At 38.0% G+C, this 12,000-nt stretch overlaps 1 protein-coding gene across 1 annotated transcript in view; it reads right to left on the minus strand.

Moving 5' to 3' along the window:
- LOC128581623 (lysozyme C-like) overlaps window positions 1-9,517 on the minus strand; it is a 51,145-nt gene extending 41,628 nt beyond the window's left edge. Inside the window, exons 1-2 of the mRNA XM_053584705.1 lie at window positions 9,413-9,517; window positions 7,307-7,349 (exon numbers count right to left, since the gene is read on the minus strand). The gene's annotated coding sequence lies outside the window, so the exon portion shown is untranslated. The remainder of the gene's footprint in view (window positions 1-7,306; window positions 7,350-9,412) is intronic.
- Window positions 9,518-12,000: the final 2,483 nt, after the last annotated feature.

Raw genomic sequence — 12,000 nt, forward strand, 5'->3', positions numbered from 1 at the left:
ACAAAGTAAGACTCTGTCTCAAAAAAAAAAACAACAAAAGAAAAGTAAACTATAGTAGCTATATTTATTCAAGAAAACAGCAATAACAGTCAAAACAAAAACAAAAAAACTGTAAGGCTAAAAACATTTTTAGATAAAGGGCCTTTTCATAAAGATAAAAAGTTCAATTAAAAAAATTCTACCTTAGGCTCAGCACCCACAGCTCAGTGGTTAGGGCCCTGGCCACATATACCAGGGCTGGCAGGTTCAAACCTGGCCCAGGCCTGCTAAAAACAACAATGAAAATTACAACAAAAAAAAGCAAGGCGTTGTGGTGGGCACCTGTAGTCCCAGCTACTTGGGAGGCTGAGGCAAGAGGACAACTTGAACCCAAGAGTCTGAGGTTGCTGTGAGCTGGGATGCCACAGCATTCTACCAAGGGCAACATAGTGTGACTGTCTCAAAAGAAAAAAATTCTAAATTATACCCAGATGATCAAAAATCATTTTACAACAAAGACATCTGCACCAGAATGTTTACTGCAGCCCCATTCATAATTGCCAAGACCTGGAAAAAGCCCAAGTGCCCATCAACCCATGAATGGATTAAGGAATTGTGGTATATGTACACTATGGAATACTATGCAGCCATAAAAAGGATGGAGACTTCACATCTCTTTATGTTTACCTGGATGGAGCTGGAACATATTCTTCTTAGTAAAGTATCTCAAAAATGGGAAAAAAAGTATCCAATGTACTCAATACTACTATGAAATCAATATATAATTACCTACACATTCATACAAATGATAAAACATAACTATAGTCCAGAAAGTAGGAGGGAAGAGGAGAGAGAGGGCAGAGGAAGGGGGATGACACGAGGGAGGGCATTTGGGGGGACCTCACCTAATGTGCATAATGCAATGGTATATTTCAAAACTATTAAGAAAAGGGTATAAATCTCTTACCGCAACAAACAAGCAAGCGAGGCGATGGGTATGTCAATCAGTTCAATGTAAGCATTTCACATTGTATATCAAATCAGTACACTGAACCCCATAAATGCATCAATGTACACAATTATGATTTAATAAAAAAAGTAAAAAAAAATTCTAAATTGTGGGTGGCGCCTGTGGCTCAGGGAGTAGGGCGCCGGTCCCATATGCCAGAGGTGGCAGGTTCAAACCTAGCCCCGGCCAAAAAAAAAAAAAAAAAATTCTAAATTGTTTTAAAATTTTGCTAATTATTTGGTTTTATTGTTAATGTACTTAACACAGTTTCAAAATAAAGTAAAAATTAACAAATCCAGAAGGAGAAGGTGATAAACCTACCACCATGGTGAGAGACCCTGAGGTGTCTTTTTCAGCGGAGAAATTGATAGAGCAGTTCCAAAATATCACCAAACTTGAATCCAAAACAAAACCAAGACAAACAAATACCGACGATTTGAATACAGCAATTCATATACCCAGAGACATATAGGTAACACTGAATTTAATAAATGGAGAACTTACATTATTTCCAAATGCACATGGAATATTTATGAAAACTAACCATATGCTGGGTCTTAAAGTTAGTCTCTACAAATCTCATCATTATGGTGTGAAAAAACTGGAATTGTATTACCAAAAATTTTTGTATTTAAAAACTTATACATTTTGAAATTAAGAATATAGTTCTAAATAAATCATGGGGCAAATAAGAACTATTTTTAAGATGAACAAAATCAAGACTATTATACATAAAAAAATTATGGGGGGCAGCGCCTGTGCCTCAGTGAGTAGGGTGCTGGCCCCATATACCGAGGGTGGCAGGTTCAAACCCAGCCCCGGCTAAACTGCAACAAAAAAATAGCCAGGCCTTGTGGCGGGCGCCTGTAGTTCCAGCTGCTTGGAAGGCTGAGGCAGGAGAATCATGTAAGCCCAAGAGCTGGAGGCTGCTGTGAGTCCTGTGACATCATGGCACTCTACCGAGGGCAGTAAAGTGAGACTCTGTCTCTACAAAAAAAAAAATTATGGGGAGGCAGCCAAGATGACATTTAAAGTCAAATTTAAAGAATAATAACCCAACTTTATAAGTTTTCAAAAAGAACAGGAAGAATCCCCCCCAAATTCTAAGAAAGTAGAAAGAAAATAATAAATAGAAATTAAAAGAACAGAAAGCATTTATAATAGGGATAACTGATAGATCATTCTTTAAAAAAGTTCATTCTTTAAAAGAATAATTAAAACATCAGGAAAATTAATTGAGAGTAGGAGGAGAAAACAAACAGTAACAAGAATGAAAAGGGAACATAGTAAGACTCATCAGATTAGACAATATTACTGACAATTTTATACCAATATATTTGAAAATGAACTTTGAAAAAAACATTTTTAAATTCAATCTATTAAAAATAATTCAAAAAGAAATAGTACAGGCTGTCATAGTGGCTCACGCCTGTAATCCTGGCACTCTGGGAGGCTAAGGCAGGAGGCTCATTTGAGGCCAGGATTTTGAGATCAGCCTGAGCAAGAGTGAGACCTACTCTCTATAAAAAACAGAAAAATTACCTGGGCTTTTTGCCATGCACCTATAGTCCCAGCTAGGAGGCGAAGGCCAGAGGATCCTTTGAGCCCGGGAGTCTGAGGTTGCAGTGAGCTATCATGGCCAATGCACTCTAGCCAGGATGATAGAGGGAGACTCTTGCCTCAAAAAATACAAAACAAAACAAAACAACAACAACAAAAAAACAGTACTCATACTTTTTAAAACATACTACCATGCTACTATCATCAAGCATCAAATCATCAAGTGTGGTACTGGCATAGGAAAGATATATATATCAATGGAATAGAACTGAAGGTCCATAAATAAACCCATACTGATTTTCAACAAGACTGCTGAGACAATTCAATGTGAAAAATAATCTCTTCAACAAATGGTGTTGGGACAAATGGATTTCCACATGCTTTATATTTATACTATTTATAAAAATCAACTCGAAATGGATTAAAGACCTAAAGGTAAAACCTTAAACTATGAAACTCTTAGAAGAAAACAGGGGGAAAGCATTATGACATTAGATGTGACAAGATTTTATTTAATAAAAAACTCACAGTCAACAAAGGTAAAAAAGATAAACTAGGCTATGTAAAAATTTACATCTTCTGTGTACCTAAGAAAACTATCAAAAGAATAAAAAGGCAACCTATGGAATGGAAGAAAATATCTATAAATCAAATATCTGATACATGGGTAATATGCAGAGCAACCAAAAAGAAAAAAGCAAAACAAAAACAAACAACCCAATTGAAAAATGGGCAACACTTGGAAAACTGCTACGAACAAGATGCACATTGTGGTGGGCGCCTGTAGTCCCAGCTACTCGGGAGGCCGGGGCAAGAGGATTGCTCAAGCCCAAGAGCTTGAGGTTGCTGTGAGCTATGATGTCATAGTACTCTACCCAGAGTGACAGAGTAAGATGAAATAAATAAATAAATAAATAATTTAATTTAAGACAGAAAATGTACAAATAGCCAACAAGTATATAAAACAAGTTCAATATCACTAATGGGGAAATGCAACTCAAAACCACAATGAGATACTTACTTTATACCCATTAGGATGGCTGTTATCAGTAAAACAGAAAATAACAAATGTTGGTGAGGATGTGGAAAAATTGGAACCCTTCTGCACTGTTGGTCAAATATAAATGGTGCAGCTACTGTGGTAGGAAAGCAGTATGGCAATTCCTCCTAATTAAAAATAGAGCCACAGCCGGGCGTTGTGGCACAGACCTGAGCCAGGAGTTTGAGGTTGCTGTAAGCTATGAAGCCACGGCATTCTACTCAGAGCAACAGAATCAGATGCTGTCTCAAAAAAATAAAAGTAAAAATAGAACCATATGATGTCTTAATTCTACTTCTGGATATATATCCAGAAGAACTTAAGGCAAGATCCTGAAGAGGTAGCTGCCTACCTATGTTCACAACAGCATTACTCACAATGCCAAAGGTGAAAGCAACCCAGATGTTCATCAGGAGATGAATACGTAAACAAAACGTGGTATAAACATACAAAGGACTATTATTCAGCCTTTAAAAGGAAGGCAAACTACAATCAAGTTGCAGAGATTGGTTGCACAACAATATACATAACATTATGGAATTGTACACTTACATATGAGTAAGACTGTAAATTTTATGTGTATTTTACCACAACTAAAAAATTTTTTCCTTAAAAACCTCATTTAAGGCTGGGCACAGTGGCTCACACCTGTAATCCCAGCACCCTGGGAGGCTGAGGCAGGAGGACTGCTTGAGCTCAGGCGCTTGAGACCAGCCTCAGCAAGAGTGTGACACCCATTTCTAAAAAACAGCCGGGTGTTGTGGCGGGTGCCTGTAGTCCCAACTACTCAGGAGGCTGAGGCAAGAGAATCGCTTAAGCCCAAGAATCTGAGGTTGCTGTGACGCCACGGAACTCTACCAAGGGTGACAAAGTGACACTCTGTCTCCAAAACAAAAAAACAAAAACCTCATTTAAAAACAGAGATTTAGGCCAGGTGTGGTGGCTCATGCCTTTGATCCTAGCACTCTAGGAGGCTGAGGAGGATGGATCTCTTGAGCTCATGAGTTCAAGACCAGCCTGAGCAGGTGACACACCTGTAATCCCAGCTACTCAGGAGGCTGAGGTAGAAGAATCACTTAAACCCAGGGGTCTGAGGTTGTTGTGACCTGTAACACCACAGCACTTTACCTGTAGTCCCCTAGGCTGACAGAGTGAGACTCTGTCTCACAAAAAAATTAAAAACAAATAGATTTAAAAAAAGAATCTCTCCAGGACAATACGAGAAAATAAAATAACAATCTGACTTATGAAATAGAAGTAAAAATTCTAAACAAAATATAAGCAAATCTTTGTCTTTCATTATTTTTGTTGGTCTGAATCCCATCGTATCTGCATACAGGATTGCAACCCCAGCTTTTTTCTGCTTTCCATTTGCCTGAAATATCATTGCCCATTCCTTCACCTCAAGTCTTGCTTTATCTTTTGAGGTAAAGTGAATTTCTTGTAGGCAACAGATGTCTGGCCTGAGTTTCTGTATCCAGTCAGATACAGAATGAATGTTTCTGGGCACCTACATACATACATAACTGATGTGTGTGTGCCCCGCCCCCCAATTTTTAGCTCCTGCAGTAAGCAGTGTCCTGGAAGATCAGACAATGCTGCACCTAAGTTATAGCACCTTCCCTCAACCTCTTACAAGTGTAAGAAAAAAATAGCGAAAAAAGTTTTCCAGGAAACCTGGAAAGAATCTTGGTAATCGAATGGCTAACAAACATACGAAAAAATGTTCATCTCTATATATTACAGAAATGCAAATCAAAACCACCCTGAGATACCATCTAACCCCAGTGAGAATGGCCCACATCACAAAATCTCAAAACTGCAGATGCTGGCGTGAATGTGGAGAGAAGGGAATACTTTTACACTGCTGGTGGGACTGCAAACTAGTACAACCTTCCTGGAAGGAAGTATGGAGAAACCTCAAAGAACTTAAGCTAGACTTCCCATTTGATCTGGCAATCCCATTACTGGGCATCAACCCAGAAGGAAGAAAATCCTTTTATCATAAGGACACTTGTACTAGACTGTTTATTGCAGCTCAATTTACAATCGCCAAAATGTGGAAACAGCCTAAATGCCCACCAACCCAGGAATGGATTAACAAGCTGTGGTATATATACACCACGGAATACTATTCAGCTATCAAAAAAAAATGGAGACTTTACATCCTTCGTATTAACCTGGATGGAAGTGGAAGACATTATTCTTAGTAAAGCATCACAAGAATGGAGAAGCATGAATCCTATGTACTCAATTTTGATATGAGGACAATTAATGACAATTAAGGTCATGGTGGGGGGAAGCAGAAAGAGGGAAGGAGGGAGAGGAGTGGGGCCTTGGTGTGTGCCACACCCTCTGGGGGCAAGACATGATTGCAAGAGAGACTTTACCTAACAATTGCAATCAGTGTAACCTGGCTTATTGTACCCTCAATGAATCCCCAACAATAAAAAAATAAAAATGGAAAAAAAAAAAGAAAAAAAAAAGAATCTTGGTAATCTGCTCTTCCCTTTTCCTCCTTAGCTAATGGGCCCCTTTATTTTAAACCTTTGTTTTTGGTGAGTAGGATAAAAACTGACCTGATTAACTAAATCTACAGCAGTTTCAAAAAAAGGGAGAAAGGTGTGCTTCAGAGTACATGTTCCCCTTAGGACATGAGATACTGAAAAAGAATAGTAAGTAAGAAATAGTTATTGGCTTGATACCCGTAGCATAGTGGTTAGCACATCAGCCACATGCACCATGGGGGGCAAGTTCACACCTGGCCCGGGCCAGCTAAACAACAGTGACAACTGCAACAAAAAACAGCCGGGCATTGTGGCAGGCACCTGTAGTCCCAGCTACTTAGGAAGCGGAGGCAAGAGAATCACTTAAGCCCAAGTGTTTGAGGTTGTTGTGAGCCATGACGCCACGGCACTCTACCAGGGTGAGAAAGTGAGACACTGTCTCAAAAAAAGAGAAAGAAATAGAGTTATTGATCTTTAAGCTGGTATTTTTTTTTTTTTTTGGCCGAGGCTAGGTTTGAACCCACCACCTCCGGCATATGGGACCGGCGCCCTACGCCTTGAGCCACAGGCACCACCCTCTAGAGTTATTGATCTTTAAAATTCACTTTATAAGCATTTCCAGTTGACAGGCTGAATTAACTAATCAGTGATCACTCCTACCTATCTCAAAAAAATCCTGAGAAAATTTGACCAAAGTAACCTTTTAAAGCTGCCAAGCAACTGATTTCAAGGTAAATTTCGCCTTTCAGAAATCTAATAATAGATTATATAATAATATAAATCAATGGTGACTCAAAATCCATTGTAAAGATAATCATTCAGAAATTTGTTTAAAAAGTGTGAGTGTAAATATGTATATATATGTATTTGTAAAGATGTCACTTAATTTTTTATTATCTACCTGGTAGGAAGCATTCTGCTTTTAAACTAAATGTAGGAATTATACAATTTCCATAGATGGTAACATAACTAAACAACATCCTCTAATTTAAATCCCCTAAGACAGCTTCTACAAATCCTCCAACTCCCCAAAGTCACTTTTGTAGTAAATTCTGAGAGAGTAAAAGAGTAGCTAATAAATTTGGGAGAATCATGAAATAATCAAGAAAAGATACAAAATAAATACATGAGAAAAGAGTTTTTTAAAAATCAAGGGCAATCAAACTTATATTCAACTATATTTGTTGTGTTATTATATTAATGATTTCTTACCTTATGGAATTCTCTTCTGAGAAAAACAGATACAATTTTGTTCCTAAAAACATTTCAGATATAAAGTTAAAATATTAGTTTCAAAAGAGTCTCTTAAAAATAAAAAATTACAAAATGCTAACATTCAGAATATTATGATACTTGATATTACCAAAGCTTAAGAGATAGGTCTCTAACAATAAAAGTAGTTTTTATAAACATGTTTACAAAATATATTACTTTATATTATTTCTGTTATACTCATTTAATAAGTTTTATTATTAAATACTTATTTGGATATTAAATTATGGTTTCAAAAATACATAGAACAAAGATTGAAATGAAAAACATCCAATAAATAATACTTAATATTCTCCTGATTATCAAATCACCTTTCTAGGTACATAATGATGTATATAACACATTTTCATATTCTAAAATACCAGTAACTCAAATAGGTTTTACACTCTCCAAGACCTGATATTCTGAAGGTTATTTTTTTTAGGTGTAATTCACATAACATAAAATTCATCCCTTTAAACAGTGTTTTTTAAACATATTTACAAAGTTTTACCCCCGTCTAATTCCATAGTATTTTTAGTACCCTAATAAATTCCATACTGTGGCTCAGTGAGTAGGGCGCTGGCCCCATATACCGAGGGTGGCGGGTTCAAACCCAGCCTTGGCCAAACTGCAACCAGAAAATAGCAGGGCGTTGTGGCGGGCACCTGTAGTCCCAGCTGCTTGTGAGGCTGAGGCAAGAGAATTGCTTAAGCACAAGAGTTTGAGGTTGCTGTGAGCCGTGTGAAGTTATGGCACTCTACTGAGGGCGGTAAAGTGAGACTCTGTCTCTACAAAAAAAAAAAAAAAAATTCCATACGGGGGCCAGGTGTGGTGGCTCACGCCTGTAATCCCAGCACTCTGGGAGGCTGAAGTGGGTGGACTGCCTGAGCTCACAAGTTTGAGACCAACCTGACCCAGAGTGAGAGACCTCATCTCTAAAATAAAAAATAGCTGGGCGTTGTGATGGGCGTCTGTAGTCCCACCTACTTGAGAGGCTTAGACAAGAGAACTGCTTAAGCCCAAGAGTTTGAAGTTGCTGTGAGCTGTTATGGCCACAACATTCTACTGAGAGCAACAAAGTGTGACTCTGTCTCAAAAAAAAAAAAAAAAGAAATAAAGAAATTCCATACTGAACAGGTGAAACAAATTTTTTTTGAGACAGAGTCTCACTATGTCGCCGTTGGTAGAGTGCCATGGCACAGCAACCTCAAACTTGGGCTTAAGCGATTCTCTTGCCTCAGCCTCCCAAGTAGCTGGGACTATAGGCGCCCGCCACAATGTCCAGCTATTTTTTTTGTTGTTGCAGTTGTTTAGCTGGCCTGGGCCGAGTTCAACCTGCCACCCTCGGTTTATGTGGCTGGCGCCATAACCACTGTACTATGGGCACCGAGCCAGTAACAAATTTAATTTTAAAGATAGACACATACTCTTTAAAATATTATGATGAAATTTATGCTTTTAAAAAATATGTATAACAAAGATGGAAATGAAAAACAAATATCCAAAAATTATAAGAGAAACTATATTTGTATTTGTGATTATAACTTTTTCATATATTAACATTCTCTCTACCAATGTGATTCTATACTATCTTTATGATTTTTAGTAAAAGGTATGGCACAAACATACCTGGACCTATATGTCAGAATTTGTACTACAAAGTAAGACCAAAAATACAAGGTGTCTTTTTTTTTTTTTTGAGACAGAGTCTCACTCTGTCACCCTGGGTAGAGTGCTGTGGCATCACAGCTCACAGCAACCTCAAACTCTTGGGCTCAAGTGATTCTCTGGCCTCACCCTCTCTAGTAACTGGGACTACTACAGGTGCCCACCACAACGCCCGGCTATTTGTGGAGAGGAAGTCTCACTCTAGATCAGGCTGGTCTCGAACCTGTGAACTCCACCCACCTCGGCCTCCCAGAGTGCTAGGATTACAGCTGTGAGCCACTGTGCCCGGCCTCAAGATGACTTTTTTTAATGACCACTATATTTTTTACTAAATGTTCTTCAAAGTAGATAAAATAAATAACTATAGTTTCAAAGAAAAGACATGGCCACACTTACTAATCTGGTTGGAACGCCACAGCTGCATCTTACGTTATGACAAATGGATTGTTTCATCACTTTTGCATCTGGGCATCTACTTCTTAATGGTCATTTCTGAAATAAAACTACAAGTATTAAGGAGGTTATTCTTGAACATATTATTATGTTATAGCACTTTATAAGCATTTAATTATAATTACGTAAATTGTAGTGACCAGAGAGAAGTATCAAAACATTTCTTAAGCAACCTTCTAAATAAAACACATTAACAACAGGGGTGAGAGGTGACGGGGGAGGGCAGAAGACTGGAGCCATCCACAGGAGCAGGCCTCTCCAGTCCTCAGAGCTTCCTCCCAGTGGGACCTAGTGAGTCTTGAGTACCCTTTACAGACAGGGGAAAACACAGGAGGCAGGGAAATAAGTAAAAAAGGGAAGACGTAGATGGGAGCCCTAAAACTGTACATTTTGAACAGAATACACTGTGTATTTATTATGGTTTCCTACTTCCCCCTACACCTAGAGTGTAAGCCCCAGAAGGGCATTTTTGTTGGTTTTATTTACCAATATCTTTCAAGCACCTAATACAATGACTGCCATGCCATGAGTGTTCAGTAAATATTTAATGAAACAATAAAATAATGAATTACTTAACTTCAATTGATGAAATATTTAACTATCCAGTATTTTAAAACAGCAAAGTCTCAAAATGCCATTTCTTTCATAGTAACACCTTTGATACTAACGCCAATATCATCACTGTTTTATCCCCAATAAACAATCAAGACATAAACCCCAATGTTCAAGGAACCAAAACAAAGGGAATGTCACTTTGTAATTTTGTCACTGTACCTTCAGTAAAGACAGGTGAGGAGAACTGTGGGATGTGCAATTTCGCTACGTATTGCCAAATGGGGTAGGTGGGTGATCTTTTTCTTTTTTAAAAAATGCATGCTCTTGGGGCAGCGCCTGTGGCTCAGTCGGTAAGGCACCTGCCCCATATATTTAGCCCTGGCTGAACTGCAACAAAAAAAATAGCTGGGCATTGTGGGGGGCGCCTGTAGTCCCAGCTACTCCGGAGGCAAGAGAATTGCTCAAGCCCAGGAGTTGGAGGTTGCTGTAAGCTGTGTGATGCCATGGCACTCTACTGAGGGTGACAAAGTGACACTCTGTCTCTAAAAAAAAAATGTTTGAAGACAGATGTCCGTAATTTTTAGCAGTGTGTTAACATTTGGGGGGCTGTATTACTTTATTTTCTAAGAGTGACTGAAAGGTGACTCATAATGAGGTTAGTGCTATAATGATTTTTTTTTTTTTTTTTGGCAGTTTTTGGCCGGGGCTGGGTTTGAACCCGCCACCTCTGGCATATGGGGCCGCCGGCGCCCTACTCCGTTGAGCCACAGACGCTGCCCAGCTATAATGATTTTTTTCATAGGTGTATATTCAATTGGGATGGGTGGTGACAGATGAGGACAGAGGTAAGGCAGCACATTCTCAAAATAAAAATGAAAACAGAGCAATCTTACAAAGTTAAAAACAGCTTCTGCTTTCGTCACATCCTGGGCTTCTCCTTTTTCCTCTCAACATCTGCTTCATTCTGCGCTCTGCTCTCCCTAAAGGACTATTCTCACTGGGGTAAGGCACAGCTTCTTATCTTTGTATCCTTCTCGATCCCTTAAACAGTTATTTTGTAAATATGAATATTTAATAATTTCTGGTCAAACAGAATATAAACTCTGTGAGAGCGTTAAAGGACAACAAGAATGGTAAGAGATCTGAAACCCCTATCATATGAGAAATATTTAAATGAACTATGGATATTTATTCAGGAGAAAACTGAATGTATGAACAGCTACCAGTAAAAAGTTTAAAAAAATGTAACCCATGATAAATGGGTTAAAAAATGGACCCAGGATAATTAGAGCATAAATATTTGGTACTAATAGAAACAGTTTTCTGCCTTTATTTTCATGCCTTTGATTTTATAGTGATACTGGATTAATTGCCTACCTTTACATGACCATACTTGAATTACTTACTGAGTTTTAATGACCACACAAGTTAAAGTACCTTTCAAACCATGCAGTTCTTTCTCTTATCAAAGTATGAAATGTTAATAGTGTTTATGTGTTAGGCATATTTGTGCCATTGTAAGCCATACTGTAGCAAAACCCTGTTGCTACTTTGGAAGTCATGTCCAATCTCTACTCCAGCCTTTCAGAGCAACACCTACTTCTGGTATTCTTATAGAAATAACCACATAAACCAAGGCAAATCTACAGACCATTTCAAAGAATAAGGCATACACATTGAGTATAAAACGTTTCAATTTTATTTTGAAGCTCATTCATTAGTTCTAACACATAAAAGAGCTTCTGTTGCTGAATGTCTATTTTTGGGCAAATCTACAGTCAATTTCATAGATAAGGCATATTCATTGAGTATAAAAACTCCTCAATTTTATTTCAAAGCACATTCATTAGTTCTAACACACAAAAGGACTTCTGTTGCTGAAGGTCTATTTTTGAAAAGATTAATTACACAAAAAACGTTCACGTTCAATTCAAAATTCAACTCAAAAAGCATTCGCACTCAATAATAATGTTTAT

Source organism: Nycticebus coucang, chromosome 3, assembly GCF_027406575.1.
Source record: "Nycticebus coucang isolate mNycCou1 chromosome 3, mNycCou1.pri, whole genome shotgun sequence".
NCBI lineage: Eukaryota > Metazoa > Chordata > Mammalia > Primates > Lorisidae > Nycticebus > Nycticebus coucang.